This window comes from Chiloscyllium plagiosum, chromosome 21 (genome assembly GCF_004010195.1).
Source record: "Chiloscyllium plagiosum isolate BGI_BamShark_2017 chromosome 21, ASM401019v2, whole genome shotgun sequence".
NCBI classification, from domain to species: Eukaryota; Metazoa; Chordata; class Chondrichthyes; order Orectolobiformes; family Hemiscylliidae; genus Chiloscyllium; species Chiloscyllium plagiosum.
Genome location: NC_057730.1, coordinates 40,966,371 through 40,983,632, shown reverse-complemented (window position 1 = coordinate 40,983,632; position 17,262 = coordinate 40,966,371). Strand labels below are relative to the sequence as shown.

The window sequence follows — 17,262 nt, the reverse complement described above, 5'->3', positions numbered from 1 at the left end:
CGGTTGGAGGGAGAGCGCCTCATCTTCCGCCTAGGAATCCTCCAACCACAAGGGATGAACTCGGGTTTCACCAGTTTCCTCATTTCCCCTCCCCCCACCTTGTCTCAGTCAAATCCATCGAATTCAGCACCGCCTTCCTAACCTGCAATCTTCTTCCCGACCTCTCCGCCCCCACCCCAGTCTGACCTATCACCCTCACCTTGACCTCTTTCCACCTATCACATTTCCGACGCCCCTCCCCCAAGTCCCTCCTCCCTACCTTTTATCTTAACCTGCTGGACAAACTTTCCTCATTCCTGAAGAAGGGCTTATGCCCGAAACGTCGATTCTCCTGTTCCCTGGATGCTACCTGACCTGCTGCGCTTTTCCAGCAACACATTTTCAGCTCTGATCTCCAGCATCTGCAGACCTCACTTTCTCCCTAAATTGGCAGAGTCTTTTCCCTGGGGTAGGGGAGTCCAGAACTAGAGGACATAGGTTTAGGGTGAGAGGGGAAAGATATAAAAGGGACCTAAGGGGCAGCTTTTTCAAGCAGACGGTGGTACGTGTATGGAATGAGCTGCCAGAGGATGTGGTGGAGGCTGGTACAATTGCAACATTTAAAAGGCACTTGGATGGGTATATGAATAGGAAGGGTTTGGAGGGATATGGGCCAGGTGCTGGCAGGTGGGACTAGATTGGGTGGGATAGCTGGTCGGCATGGACGGGTTGGACCGAAGGGTCTGTTTCCATGCAGTACATCTCTATAACTCTAATTGCTTGCTATATATTACGTATTTAGGAGGTATAAGAATTATATCTAAATAATTAGACAATTAATGGTAAGGTCCTGGGGAGTGTTGTTGAACAAAGAGACCTTGGAGTGCAGATTCATAGTTCCTTGAAACTGGAGTCCAAGTCGATAAATAGTGAAGAAGGCATTTAGTATGCTTGGCTTTATTGGTTAGTGCATTGAGTAAAGGAGCTGGGAGGTCATGTTGTGGCTGTGCAGGACATTCATTACGCCACTTTTGGAATACTGCGTTTAATTGTAGTCTCCATGCAAAAAGAAGGATGCTGTGAAACTTGAAAGGGTTCAGAAAAGATTTGCAAGGATGTTGTCAAGTTGGAAGATTTTGTTGGAGCATCGGAGGCTGAGGGGTGACTTTCTGGAGGTTTGGGGCATGGGTAGGTTGAATAGTCATGATCTTTTTCCTGTTGTGGGTGGTGGAGTGCAAAACTAGTGGGCATAGTTTTAAGATGAGAGGGGGGAAGATTCAAAAGGGACCAAAGAGCAACTTTTTCACAGAGAGGATAGTGTATGTATGGAATGAGCTGCCAGAGGAAGTGGTGGAAACTGGTACAATTACAACATTTAAAAAGGATCTGGATGAGATATGAATAGGAAGGGTTCTGAGGGATATGGGCCAAGTGCTGGCCACGGGAGTAGATTAATTTAGGATATCTGGTCGGCATGGACAAGTTGGACTGAAGGGTCTGTACACCTCTATGACTCTATAATTCCTATAAATTACGCCATTATATCATAGATATTCTCTCTGATGCCCTGGCCAGTACTGCCATCTCAGTAGACACACTGCTGCTTGTGGAAGTTTGCTGTTCTCAAATGGACTGCTGTGTTTTCTATGTTGCATTTGTGACTATACTTCAAAGGTATTTTATCAGCTGTCAAGCACATTGGGACCACTTAATCTCCTAAATGGTGCTATATAAATTCAGACTCTTTAGTTCCTTGATGAATTTTTTAATGTGTCCCAGGGTGTCCACCAAACCCCATACTTGCTGTGAGTTGAATCAGCTATAAACAGGCAACCGTCTGCTTGATCCTTAATAGCCCATATTGGGATGACTTTGACAGGAAAATTCAATCACCCTGCAGAGCGCTGGACCTTGAAGTTCTGAGATATTATTTATTTCCGTGTCTTTCGGAATTAAATAATTCAATTTTCAGAGTTGTGTCTTGCTTCAGGGCCAGTAAGGAGTTCGGAGAGTGCGTGTTTTTACAACAAACCAGCACAAATATGATGGGCCAAATGACCTTCTTCTATACTGTATGATTCTATGTACACAGTCCCATCAGCACATGAAGACAGAAGTGCACCTCAAAACCTGTGTAATTCTTTCACTAAATACTCCGTGTCTTTCATGGAGTATTTAGTGAAAGAATTACACAGGTTTTGAGGTGCACTTCTGTCTTCATGTGCTGATGGGACTGTGTACATAGAATCATACAGTATAGAAGAAGGTCATTTGGCCCATCATATTTGTGCTGGTTTGTTGTAAAAACATGCACTCTCCGAACTCCTCACTGGCCCTGAAGCAAGACACAACTCTGAAAATTGAATTTGGGTGGAAATCTTTTTTTCCAGTTCACCAGTTAATTTGGACAGGTTCAGAGAGTGGGCAAGGAAGTGGCAAATGGAAAGCAATGTGAGAAAGTGTGAGGTCATATACTTTGATAGGAAGATTCAGAGATCTGAAGTGCAAAAAGACTTGGGGGTTTCTAGTCCAGGATTCTCTCAAGGTAAACTTGCAGGTTGAGTCAGGAGTCAATGAGAATGAAATGATGGCATTTATTTTGAGAGGACTTGAATAAAAAAGAGGCTTTATAATGATTAGATTAAATTAGATTCCCTACAGTGTGGAAACAGGCCCTTTGGCCCAACAAGTCCACAATGACCCTCCTCTGGTCAGACCACATTTTGAGTATTGTGTGCTGTTTTGGGCCCCATATTTAAGAAAAGATGTACTGGCCCTAGTGCGTATTCAGAAGAGGTCTCAGGAATGAAAAGCTTCATGTTTGAGGAATCTGGGTTTATACTCAGAGTTTAGAAGGATGGGGGCAGGGGGGTTGGGTTGCAGGGAATCTGATTGATTCTACAGAATACTGAATGGTCTGGACAGAGTAGATATTGGGAAGATGTTCCCTTTGGTAGGAGAGACTAGGACCTGAGGGCATAGCCTTAGAGTAAAGGGAAGACCTTTTAGAATGGAGATAAGGAGAAACTTCTTCAGCCAGAGAGTGGTGAATCTGTGAAATTCATTGCCATAGAGGACCAGGTCATTGAATATATTTAAAACTGAGATAGATAGGTTCTTGAGTATCAAGGGATTAAGGGATATGGAGAGAAAGTGGGAGAACTGAGAAACTTATCAGCCATGATTGACTGGCGCAGCAGACTCGATGGGCTGAATGACCTAATTTCTGCTCCTATGCTTTATGGTCTTAATTCATTAGTTCTTGAGTTTCAGAGTAGTGGTGACAACTTGCCAATTTTAAGTGTTCGTGTGTGAAGATTTATTTTAAGTTGTTCAAAAATGTTGCAAGTGTTGCTTCCTGTATCTTCTCTTGGTTTGGCAGTTGAGGAACCTTTGTCTGTAAGACTCCTTGGAAGCAGCAAAAAAAGCTTAGAGACAGCTCACTGCTTGGAAGGAATGACCATTCTAACAAGCACTGGAACAAAAATTGTTCAAGGGCAATTTCCAGATCCCATTTTTAAAAAAATATGTTTAGATGCCGGATAAAATTGTCAGATGTTAGCAACTGCATTGTAAATGTAGATTACAATCAGGTGGAAACAAATGCATGTTATATCATATTTCAGAGAAATAGTGAGATTATTTGTGGTGGTGAGTGGGTGTTCTCATTGTGACCAGTTTCCTTTCTTTCACAATAGCATTTGTGACCATACCATGTACAGAAATCTCAGTCCACAGTTCCACTTTCCTGTAAATGATTCACTTAAAAAAAAATTACAATCAGAAGTTGTGCCCTTTTAAAGTCAAGCAATCAACCTCCTCTTATGAGCTCATTCATTTCAGATAAAACTCCTGAATTCTTTCTCCTTCCTCTTTAACTTGGCCATGTTGTTACTGTGTACCACCAATTCCCTGGGAGGGAGGTTTTGACTTTGCCGTTGTACCGTAACTCTTTTGATAGCTGGTGCAAGGCCAGAGAAGTGTATTTTGGCTCTGTTCCCACAATTTTCTCTTTCTCACTTCACATTGACATCCTAACCTTGACCAAGAACTTGCTACCCATGATTGCAAACTTCCCTTATCCTTTGTACTGTGATACTGGAATGGAACACACACCCAATACCAATAGCTATTCTGTTTAAAGCCTTTTGAAAGTTGTCAGACCTCTGCCTTGAAATGAGAACATGAGTCCTGCTGTACTGGCCACCTGTCAAACTCGCCAGCGTTTGGAATAATTGAGCTATCAGGTGGGGCACTTTTCTATCCTACTTCCATATCTGATGTTCTGGTAAAAGCCATTCTGACACAATTGGTTCAACACAGCTGACCTGGTAATGTTGTCACCCCTGAGTCAGGAATTTACAGATTCAAGTCCCACTTCAGAGAGAGGAACACAAATAACTAAACTGTTACAACATATGAGGGAATGCAGTCTTGCCAGTGATGTGATCTTTTGGATGTGATGTTAAACCAACACTCCACCTACCCTGATAAATGTAAAAGATCATGGTACTGTTTTGAAGAACAGAGAAGTCCTCCTTACTATCCTGTAAATATTTATCCCTCAACCAATATCGTTGACAAAGATTATCAGACCATTGTCAAGTTTTGTTTCTGGGAACTTGCTATGTGTTGATTGGTTCCCACATTTCCTAAGTTACAACAGCAGTTTCACTTCAAATAATTCATTGGCTGTAAAGCACTTGTCAAGCCTCTAATTTTGAAAGGTGCTATATTAATCCAAATTCTTTCTTTAAAATTTGTCTTTCACTTTGGCTTTTTCTTATTCTACCAGGACACCATTGGCAATTTTACCTACACCAATTACCACAAAAAGTTTGTTTATTTCATTATTATTTAAATGGTGAGTAAAACGGGTTAAGATTTCCATACAATTATTTCTGTACCAATTCCAATTTTGAAATCAGTGCAGAGCAAATTTAAATGATCTGGTATATCTTTATGTGAGAACTACATTCAATTGCCATATTTTGTTCGCAAACGAAATCCAGTTCACTTTGCAATAAGCATGCCAAGATTTAAGTGCTTCAGGGCAGTCTGCATACTGCGACAAATCTATACAGAAGATTGTCACACATTTAACAATACTAGTTCTATATTGAACATTGCATTCATCCAATTCAGGCCTCATCCATGTCTGCAATTTTCCTTGCTTCAATTGACGGCCATGCTTCAGCTGTCTCAGCCCTAAAGCTCTGGAATTCTCTCCCTACACTTTCCCACCTCACACTCTCTCTCTTCCTTTTAAGATGCACATTTTTGATCATGTTTTTGATCATCTGCTGCAATATGTCCTTATGTGGCTTAATATCAATTTTCTGTTTGATTATGCTCCTCTAACATGCTTTGGTATAATATATGAATGCAAGTTGTTGAATGAATGCAACTGTCTACATCTGAAATAACAACTTGGAGAGCATCTGCAAAGGTATCACAAATTCCAGCAGCTAAGTTAATTACATCAAAACAAGTGAGATGATGCCTGTATTTATGCACAATGATATCTGCTGACTATGTGTTTCATCTCAGTTGCATAGTGATTCATGTTGATACTTGTTACAAAATTACGCACACTATTATGCAATCAACTCCATCATTTCTTTTGATTGATGCTGCAAGAGAAACTGAAATGAAACTGGACTCCCACCGAAACATGCTCTGAATAATTTATACAATGATTACATTTCAAAATGTTTTTAAAAGCAAAACTCTGGAGTCAAATCAGTTCATATACTGTAGGGCAGGTTTCCATGCTCAACTTACCTGGGCTATGGCTTGTACCAGTTGCCCAATGTGAAGCTGCAGTTCTCACCTTGGGGTACCAACCCACTGGAATGTCTGGAATCTCCAATGGATGAAGATTAATCTCCTGGTCACTAGTGTAAATAAAACCTAGGAGAAAAATCAGAGTGGCAATCAAACAATTATTTTCCAAAAACTGTTTTGAATGCTTACATTTGACCATTTATTCATAACATTGAAGCTATTGAAAAGGTTGTTTTACTGGCACTAGGTTAGTGATGAAACTCCAGGAATAATTCCAAGCAGAGTTGGCAACCGTGTTTTCTTCATTAGATGCTTCTGATCCAACAGAACTGTCCGGAGTTCATTGGTTTACTGGCAAGGTCCTCTCAGCAAGATGTTCAAATAGAGACCCCTTATAGAGCTGGATTCTGAGGTTCATTAATAAAAAAAAAGGGCTAGTCTTGAAGATTTATTCCAAGAAAGGATTCCACTTAAGTGCTCCAAATTGAGAAATGTTTGGAATAAAACATTGTTTTACCTTGTAGCTGTAAAACATCATGTGACACACATTTCATTTGTTGCAAAGGAGCACCCAACTACTGAGCAGGTGATTCTGCAAAAGCATGCTCTGAGATTATTGTTAACTCAGAGTTATTTTTTTTTCTTTATGAAATGCAGCATTTACAGAACTCTCAGTAGTGTTTTGGATTTATCTCATTAAGATTCTGACAGTGTTCCGAGAGGGTCATGAATGTGGTACTGTTTGAGTCTGGCTGGAATGGTGAAGCAGCGTTTTCCAAAACTAGCTAGATTCTGGAAAGTTTCCATCTGACTGGAAAGTAGCAAAAATAAACCCTTTCTTCGAGAATGGAGGTAAAAACCTTGAAGTCAGTTAGCTTGACATCAATCACGAGGAAGGTGTTAGAATTGGTCATTAATGAGGCTACAGGTGTATACAGTACTTTAAAAAAAAGTAATTGGGAAGAGTCAGTATAGTTTTGTGAAAGGGAAATCACATTTAATCAATTTATTGAAGTTTTTTGAAGAGTAACATGCACTGTGGAGGAGGAGCATATTGGCATACCATGTACTTAGATTTTCAGAAAACATTGTTCAAACCACTATTAAAACCAATAAGCAAAAGATTTACAGAAAATTGGAAACACAATAATACATGCTTTGAAGATTTCTCTTCCACTTTGCTGGTAGTGGGTTGAAGAGATTAATCTTTAATTCCTGGAGATTCCAGGATAATCCTGGAGGGTTAGCAACCCAGACCAGTGTTGTGCAGGTACCTAGCTACTAGGCTACCTACCTTGCTACCAGCTGCTCTTAATGTGATCATTAGAGGGCATGGTGGTGGTGATGGTGGCGGGGTTTACTGTTGAAACAATTAAATCTCATCTGATGGAATGAATTGTGTTGCCCACCTTGGTCATGAAACGCCTGCCCTCAGTGTGATACTTGCTCTTGAGACTGCTCTGAAATACTTTGCCTTTAATGAATTGGACAAAAACCAGTGCTATGTAATGTATAAAATTGTAAATGAACTTCCCCTTCAAAATGAAGAAAAGGCCGATACATTTAGTGTTGATTTAGTTTTCATTCAGTAGCTGGGTGACTTGACTTTGAGAATCTGGAATGCATAACTGAGAAAATCCTGCTTTAATATTGTGACTTCAAATGGAATTTTAATAAGCTATTTTGTTTTACCTTACCATATGCCATTACATAAAGACAGAGGGGAAGTCATACTGCAAAGCCAGTTAGAGGAAGGAAATCGTCTTGGCTGATACATGGTGTAGCAGAGCAGACTGTTTTCTGCACAAGAGTGTGTCTGTTTTCCTGAACTCGATGGCACAGTGCAATTAACAGTTGTTTTTACACATGATAGCCCAACTCTTTCCTCCGATTTATTTTTGTAGCCCAGAGTACATCACTGATGGAATTTTTCCAAGGAAAATATTCCAGTCTATCCTTGGAGACACATTCCATGTGCTGGGTTATGAACATTCAGTTGCTTATGATGCTTTTTTTACAAATTTGCTTGGTGACATTTTATCAGCTGTCACTATGTAAAATTGCACCAGCAAAGAAACAATGCAATCCACTAATTACTAAAAGATTTTGTAACAATTCAGCTGTGCCCCCGTTCTCACCTAATTGCTCACTGGAGGCTGGCAAGGTCTGACCATTTGGAGCCTGAATTTCTTCATGGTTGATGGTCACTTTGCTCAATAGTTAGTAAGCACTTTATTCCGTATTGCCTGCACTTTTCAAACTTCTCATCAATGTTTTGAAAATCATCTTTGCTCCTCCCTTCCTCTCTCTCTCTACTACAACCCTCAGAGTTCATTGCACTCCTCCATTCTGATGTCTTGTGCATTCTTCATTTTCAACAGTCTGCTTTTAGTGACTAGGCCCAAAGTTGTGGAATTCCCCTCTTAAATTTCGATACCTTGTGTACTTTTTAAACCCTCCTCGTTTGACAAGTCTTTGATCTATTAGTTCTTTTGTGGCCTGGTGTCACATTGACTGATAATGCTCCTGTGAAGTACCTTGGAATGTTTTCTTAAGTTAAAGATGCTATATAAACTCAGGTTGCTATTGTGCTGAAACAGGGCTACAAATGTTTCCATCTTCCTTCCTTAATCCAAAAAGAAGCTGTGAATGTGTGGACTCTGAATGGTCATCTAACATTGTTCCACTGTAAACTAAACAGAAAGTTTTGTGAAATCATATTTTCACAGTTTTGGAGGAGGCCATTCAGCCTCATTCTGACTCATTAACTCATATATTCCTGTTTGCTTGCAAGTTTGCTCATGATTTTAACTTTTCTTTCCCCCTAAATGTTTTATGCTTGTCCTCATCCCTTTTAAAAGCTGTTTCTGGATTTCCCCCCCTCCACCATAGTTCCTAGTCAGATGTTCCATGCTTTAAAATCCCACAGATGAAGACAACATCTTAACTTCATGTAATTGGTGAAATATTTGATGCTGGCCCACTGAACAGTGGAAACAAGATTCTTTTCAGCTTATAAAGAAAGCACTTGCAGTTCTGTAGCACTTTTCATAATCTTGGGATGTGCTAAAGCTCTTTACTTCAAAACATATTTCATTAATTTATATAATATTTCTTGTGCTGTGGCAAGACAGCTTATAACTTCGATGCCCAATCGAATTCCCCTTTAACCTTCTGTAATGAAAAGAACCTGAGTCTCTTCATAACTAAGGTCTCTTGTGCCTTTTTATTTATTGATGGAATTGTTTATTCTCAGGTTAAAATGCTGACACATTAAAACTGGCAGTGATGAAAAATTCTAGAAGGATATTTCATATCAAATCACCTGGATGAATAACGGCACAGAAATAGGCCATTTAATCATTTGCACCTGTTCTGCTGTTCAACTAGATGGTGACTGATCTGTGCTTTCATTACATCCATCCATCACAATTCCATAATCCTGATGTAAATCCCTCAATCTCAGTTTTGAAATTTTCAACTTTTATTCATTCATGGGATGTGGGCATTGTTGAATGGGCTGGAATTTATGCTCATTTCCAGTTGTCCAGTGGCCATTAAATGTCAACCATATCATTATGGATCTGGAGTCACCTATAGGCCAGACCAGGTAAAACTGGAGATTTCGTTCCATAAAGGACATTAGTGAACCAGATGGGTTTTTGTGACTTTCAACAGTCACAGATTTGTAATGAATTCAAATTTCATCATCTGCTATGATGCAATTCTAACCCATAGCCAGAACTTGGGGTTCTGGATGACTAAATCAGTGACATTGTTACCACAGTTCTGCCTCCCTGTAATTACTCCCTATCTCAGCAGCTTCTTGGGTAGGGATGATCTTCGATATTTCCATGTCCTTCATGTAAAGAAGTACTTCTTACATCTTCCACAAATGGCTTAGCTCCTCATTTGGAGGTTTTGTTTCTTTGTTCGCTCTCCATTAGAGGATATCAGGTAGATGGAAATAGATTATTAGCTCCTGTAATCAAATCAAGCATTTCAATTGTCTCACCCCTTAAATCTTCAATATTCAGAGGAATATAAGCATGATTTATGCAATTTGTTCTCATGTTGACACCCTTTGGCCCAGGAGCATTATGGGCTCAGATCTGTGCAGTAAAGACACACACACAAAGTGAAAGACCAGTGTTTCCAACTGCAAGCAAAATATTTCAAGCATTTAGCTTCTGATGGTTCAGCATGTGGACTAATCCATGACTTTTCAAAATATAATTATATTGGTTTTGACAGTTCTGATGGAAAAATGTGTTGAGGTCAATTCTCAAATCATCCAAATTACTTGGCTTAAAGAGTTCTTTTCAGCAGACAATAAAATGGCCACAGGGTTGAATCAGTGGGCCCGATGTCCCTGCTAAACAATAGTAGTTGAAACCCCAGAAAGATAATATTGCTTTTGAAGTTTTATACCTGTAAAACTGTGTAGCAAAATAGGACGGGTTTTTCTGGTAATTGTTTCCATGAGTGTAATGCAAACAGAGGACTTCTGACTCTAAGGCAAGAGTTCCATTAGTGGGCTGCTCAGCAATTAGTTGCCCTGGAGTCCTGTGTGATTACAAGCTTCCATCCCCTCAGGGGGCCACATGATTGGAAGGCTCTCCCTGCTGATTCCATAATTCGGAGATAAGCCCTTTGGGATGCCCAATCAGACACACTCTCCTTTCCCCCAGAAGTAACCGCAAGCTGTAGTGCCTTGTATCACATGTGTATGTTTGACTCTTCAAACATTGTCAACTTCCAGTTTCGTCCATTGATTCACATGAACATATTTTCTCCATGGGATTAAAAGTAATATGTTTCATGAAGTTAGGACCTCCCAAAGCACTTCATAGTCAATGGATATTTTACCTTTAAAAATATAGCAAACTTCAGTTAATTTGTGCACAACAAGGTCCCACAAGTAATTTATCTTATTGATCTTGATTCAAGGATAAATGTTGGTCAGGACAGCAAGATAACATCCCTGTTCTTAGAATAGTATGAGGGGACCTTTATGCCCTCCTGTGTGGGCAAACACATCTTATTTTAATGTAGCATCCAAAAGATAGAATCTATGACAGCACAGGGCTTCTTCACCACTTCACTAAAAGTAGTCATGATTTGGAGATGCCGGTGTTGGACTGGGGTGTACAAAGTTAAAAATCACACAACACCAGATTATAGTCCAACAGGTTTAATTGGAAGCACACTAGCTTTTGGAGGGATGCTCCTTCATCACCTGATGAAGGAGCGTCGCTCCAAAAGCTAGTGTGCTTCCAATTAAACTTGTTGGACTATAATCTGGTGTTGTGTGATTTTTAACTCACTAAAAGTATCTATGCACTCAAGTCTCTGGAGTAGCACTTGAACTCATGACCTCCTGCTACAAGGGCAGGACTCCTCAACACTTACAGGTTGGAAGAGAGAACTTTGCTTAGAGCTGCGATGGTACGAGAGCAAGTTTCTGAGCTCTCTGCTTAGGTAAGGAATAGTATACTGCTCATGCTGCATGATTCACTGCTGAAATTAATATTTTTTCTTTGCAAATTACAACCCGAGTGCAAGCTTAATTATGTGTAAACTGTGAAATGGGTCGAACAAGAAATGTTGTTGATTCAGCTTTGTGAAGAAAAACACCTCTTTTTATGCCCTTTGTCATTAAAGTCGCTGAGTTAACATCTCACATATATACATCTGTGCTGCCTTTTTCTTATTGTATGTAATGTACTGATTATCCAGTGAAATCTGACTGTTACAAATATTGTCTCAAAAGCAATATACTTAACCTTATATATTAGATGCCACATAAACTAGCAATATGTTTGAAGCAAAAGGCTGGGTAGGTGGGAAGCATTTGACACCCATGGGGTCCTGGCAACTAAGATCACCGAGGCTGTGGGCAGAAACGTTGTTGGGAAGGGGGATGGAAATCTAAAAACCAGTTTTACAATGCAATTGATCAGATAGAAACATTGTTTTCTTTTAACATTTAAAAATGTTAATTATGTTAATTATTTCCAGAACACTGTAATGTTGTAAAGGATCCCACAGAAAATTCCCCCTCCACCTATCCCTGTGCTTACTCCTCACCCTCTGCTTCCCCATTCCCCCCCTTACCACCCTGTCCCTTACTCTACTTAATCCCCCCAACCCTATAGTCTGCACATTCCCCTGCTCCTCCACTCCTGTTTCCCACTTCTTCTCCCTCCTCTTTAATGATCAGAAAGGTGACTCGGTTAACTTGCAAACAGTAATGTTCTCCACTCTTTACATTTAACTAACCTTGACCTAGGTTTTCAGATGAAGTAGCAGTAAAATCAGTGGGCAAATGGAAAGTTGTCTGCACTCTGGATCTGTGTCCCTTTGCCATTCATTCAACCCCCATTCATCATGAATTTCAGAGTTGTGGATTTAAGCAATTTTTCTGCTAAGGGGTATGAGTGTCATGCACAACATACATTAATGTCAGAAGAGACCATGTATTACATTCCACTTTAATGGCTTGAGCCAAGTTGGTTGCAGAACAAAAGTGCCCTAAGCTAATGTGGCTTCAGATATTTAGAGCAGATATGAGTTTCACATTTATTGAAGTGTATAGGGGCCTCCTTTTCCTTGCTTTCCACAGTATTGTTTCATTCCTGGCAGCAGATAAGCTTTTAGTTATAGAGAGGTAGCATCAGAGCTCACATAGTACTGCAGTTAAAACAAGAAGCTTACTGAAAGCCAATAACTGTGAACAGAATTCTCCTCTTATAGAGGAGTACATTCCTGAACTATGCTTTGTGCATATCGTATCTTTTTCCTGATAGATGCATTGTATCCTGTCTGAACATCTTAAGAAAAAGCCTCTCTTTACTTAATACTATTCACAACCTGAAGATGACTCAAGGTGCCTTACAGCAATGAAATACTCTTGTAATGCAAGAAGTATGGCAGTCAGTCTGTGCATAGCAAGGTTCCACAAACAGCAATGTGCTAATGACCAGATAATCTGTTTCAGTGGTGTTGGTTAAGTAATACATATCACAGAATTATTCTAACGTAAAGGAAGCAATCAGCTCCTTCTGTGTTCGCTCTCCAAAAGAGGATTTTGCTAAGTGCCATCCTTTCATTGCAGTGAACAATTTCACCTATCTGTTCAGTTTAAACCCATCATGATTTTAGAAACCTCTATCAGACCTCCAAATAGTCTTCTCTTCTCTGAGGAATATACTTCTAACTTCTACAATCCACCTTCATAACTTAAATTGTTGTCCATGGCATTGTTCCCATGAATCCTTTCTGCGTATTGGTCAGGACATGTTGATTAGGAGAAAGTGAGGACTGCAGATGCTGGAGATCAGAGCTGAAAATGTGTTGCTGGAAAAGGGCAGCAGGTCAGGCAGCATCCAAGGAGCAGGAGAATCGACGTTTCGGGCATAAGCCCTGTCCTGCTCTTCAAAACAGTGAAACCTGGGAGGAGAGATACTTAATATATCTTGTTTCTGTAAACCAGTCTATATCCACTACTATAACAATATTTTTGTTAAAATGGACTTCCTGCCACTCTCTCAAGAATAGCATCCCAAAATTCCTTTGTATATTTAAGGTTGAGATGGATAGATTCTTGATCAATAGGGAAATCAAGGGTTACAGGGAAAACAAAAAAAGTGAATATGTTTAATATTGGATCAGCCATGATCAAGGACCAGGTAGCTTCAAGGACCAGGTGGTCTACTCTGGTTCCTACTTCTTATGGTTTAAAACAGGATGTTGCCCAAGATTAACTCTCATTGTCCATCAGTTTTGGGATGAGAGTCTTCACTTCGTGGTGAACTCTTCATTTCAAAAGTAATGAAACCTCTACACATCAGACCTTGTCATCACATGGGCTTCCACAACAACCAACTCATTGGCAGCCACTAATGATTCCCATTCACAGCTACTGATTCTCGCAGGCTGACATTTGCCTACTGCTTTGTCTGCCCAACTGCTATATTCTCATTGGGCTCCATCTCCACCTATTGGTTACCCCTCCCCGCTCCTCACACCCCATCTTCACCATACATACCAATCTTCTCCTAGCTACAGTCAGTTCTAACGAGTGGTCACTGGACCTGAAACGTTAACTCTGCTTTGTCTCCACAGATGCTGCCAGACCTGATGAGTTTCTCCAACTATTTATCTTTTTGAGCCTCACACAGACCTTTGACAGAATATTATACTTTATCTTGCTGAGTGGGAAAGGTCAAGGGAGAAAGATTCAGATTTAGTGTATTTACATAGTGTAGGAACTTGTAAAAGGAGTTTGTGCAAGTCAGAACAATAGAATGAAACAAATAATGGTGGATGTTGGAGCAAAAACAGAAATAGATGGAGGAATTCAACAGATCTGTGAGCATCAGTCGAAAGAAAACCGAGAAGCTGTCAATATTTTGAGTCTAGCATGACATTTTATTCTGAAAAGAGTCATGTTGGACTCAAAGCAATAACTCTTTCTTACACCATAGATGCTGCCAGACCTGCTGAGTTTTTCCAGAATTTTCTGTGTTTATTTCAAACTTCCAACATCAGCAGTATTCTCCTTGGAATCCTAATCAGCTGGTAATCCCCAGCCAACACCATTGTGACAATGTCCTGATGACCTGATTTAGTAATGTTGCTGTTTGTAGGACTTTGTTGTCAGTTTGTACTTAGCTATGTTTCCTACATTACAAAAGAGATTGCAATTCATAATTACTTCATTCACTGTAAAGCGCTTTGGGGTATCCTGGAGTTGTAAATTCAAATCTTTCTTGCTGGCAGCCGAAGTTAAATTCCTACGTAATTTGCAAAGTCAATGCGAAGACTGTAATGACAAGCTGAAGTAGGTCAAAAGTACATTTGTAGAGGTTTACTGTTAGCATCATTGCAGTGATCAGCAGGCATACTGTAAACGTTTCCTGTAGACTATAATGACAGTTAGCAGTTAAGTGCATCTGTGTATTCTGACTTGCTGCTCAGATACCAATGCAAAAGCTTATAATACAATCTGTCTCTGTATTTGGGAGTAGCTCAGAGGAATTCACAAAGCTTTTGAGATGAGCTGTGCCAAATTAAATTCATCTGCTCCACTGACTGTGATTGTTATTTCTGAATCTGATGTCTGTGTCCCTTTTAGATTTTGTGTCCAGGCTTATAGCGTGTTAACATTTTATGAAGCAATCAAGGTGTCCAAAAAGATAAGCATTCGAATAATCTTGCATGTTTTTTGAAATGATTCAGTAGTCCACTAGTTTCATGTAGCATCACTAGCAAACCAGAGCCCATGAATTCAAACTTAATATGCAATTCTTGAGATTGAATTAATTAAATAAGGAAAGGCACACTCTAAATATAAATAATGCATAAAATATCCATCTGGCTCACAGACATCTCTAGCCAATCTAACCTCTGCATGATTCTAATGCTTCTCTATGTAGGGTTGCCATCCCTCCAAGATTGTCCTGGACATTCTTTGAATGACAGATTAACCTCTTGGACTGTACTGGTAACAGCTTTGGTTGGGAAATAGGGGGTAATCATAAGGGTGCTTCTAAAAACAAAAAACTTATTTTTATTTTCTAATTTTCATAGATCATATCATAAAACCACAGAATCCCTACAGTGTGGAAGCAGACCATTTAGCCCATCAAGTCCACACTGATCCTCTGAAGAGCATCCCACCCAGATCCAGGCCCCTACCCTATCTCTGTAACCCTGCATTTCCCATGGCTAGTCCACCCAGCTTGCACATTCCCTGGACACGATGGACAATTCTGAGTGGCCAATCTGCCTAACTGACACATTTATGGACTGTGGGAGGAAATCAGAGTGCCTGGAGAAAACACACGCAGACACAGGGAGAATGTGTAAACTCCATACAGACAGTCGCCCAATGCTGGAATCAAACCTGGGTTCATTATCACATGCAAAATTGGTAATTAGGAGATATTAAAAGGGATATTTAACCAGGTGGTGTGGTTGGAAGAATGGAAGCCATGTGAACAAGACTCCAGGAATGCATCAAACAACATTGCTAACCCTAAGATTATGCTGATAACTTTTAATGCTTTCTAGAAATATTCCCAGCAAATTACTCAGTTACATAAAAACAGTACTTGAAGAAGGCTCATCATTATCTCAAACAAACAAGGAAGGGACAGCAATGAATCTTTGCTGGCCTCGATTCTGAATAATCCAAGATGGAGGATGGGAAAAAATTGTGGCTGTAAGAGCTGCACTTTCTTTGAGGTATTTTAAGTTTTGGAGGTGATTTCCTCGAATTCCAGGAGTAGTAGTTACTGTTTTATAAGATGTTGCATTGTTTTAGAACTTTGGGGGGAAAAAGATCAAATCAATGGCACTTTTGAAAGGAAGAAGAGAATAAAAGCAGTGACCACATGGCCAGTGAGAGAGATGGAGAGACAGAAAGAAGCCACACTGCTGTCTGTGACAGCAGTGAATCTGTACAGCTACTGCCTTTGCTGTTTGAGTTCAAGTATTTCTAGACAGCAGAGTGCATCTAAGAAAAATGTGAAATTCACAGCTGATCTTGGAGGAACCTGTGTGGGAGAACTCACAGCACAGGAGCAGATAAGTGTAACCTTGCTGTCTTACAAGGACGTTGCCAGGTTGGAAGGTTTGAGCTATAGGGAGAGGCTGAATATGCTGGGGCTGTTTTCCCAGAAGTGTTGGAGACTGAGGAGTGACCTTATAGAGGTTTATAAAATCATGAGGAGAATGAGCAATAGACAAGATATTTTCCCTTGGGGAAGTCCAGAACTAGAGGGCATAGGTTTAGGGTAAGAGGGGAAAGATTTAAAAGGGACCTAGGGGCAACATTTTCATGTAGAGGTTAGTGTATATATGGAATGAGCTGCCAGAGGAGGTGGTGGAGACTGGTACAATTACAACATTTAAAAGGTATCTGGATGGATATATGACTAGGAAGAGTTTAGAGGGATATGGGCCAAGTGGTGGCAAATGAGACTAGATTAATGTAGGATATCTGGTTGGCATGGACGATTTGGACTGAAGGGTCTGTTTCCATTCTGTACATCTCTATGACTCTCACACTCCGTACTAGAACTTATTGTAACTCAATAAATTCAGTATTACTGCATGGAATTTCAAAGCTTTTGTAAATTTTTGGGAAGCTTGCATTATTTAGTTAGGATTGTTACACAAGTCTATTTTCTTTAATAAATGAGTTCTGTTTTTAGCAATGATTTAAGATTCATTCTGCAATTCCATTCATTTTTCTGTGACAAGCCAGAGCTGATGATTGAAAATGGTACACTGATTTGTGAACTGTGTTCATGCAAAGCTTCAGAATTGGACCAATGTTTTCCTGTTCAATTGATAAGCTTTTGTGTTTGCAGAGTATAAATCCTTTTCAGGCTGACTTAATTGAATAAATAATTCTTCAAATGTTATGGTCAGTGAATATTCCTTTAATTAGGAGAGACAATGATACCTGACCTGTACTTGCTGATC

General features: G+C 39.9%; 2 protein-coding genes across 5 annotated transcripts in view; one reads left to right on the top strand and one right to left on the bottom strand.

Moving 5' to 3' along the window:
* The window catches only part of LOC122560789 (uncharacterized protein C7orf50 homolog), a 403,958-nt gene that overhangs the window by 350,181 nt on the left and 36,515 nt on the right, over positions 1-17,262 (top strand). The window lies entirely within an intron of this gene.
* gpr146 (G protein-coupled receptor 146) overlaps positions 1-17,262 on the bottom strand; it is a 108,119-nt gene that overhangs the window by 88,166 nt on the left and 2,691 nt on the right. For all 3 annotated transcript variants that reach the window (XM_043711879.1, XM_043711878.1, XM_043711880.1), the window contains one exon: positions 5,764-5,892. The gene's annotated coding sequence lies outside the window, so the exon portion shown is untranslated. The remainder of the gene's footprint in view (positions 1-5,763; positions 5,893-17,262) is intronic.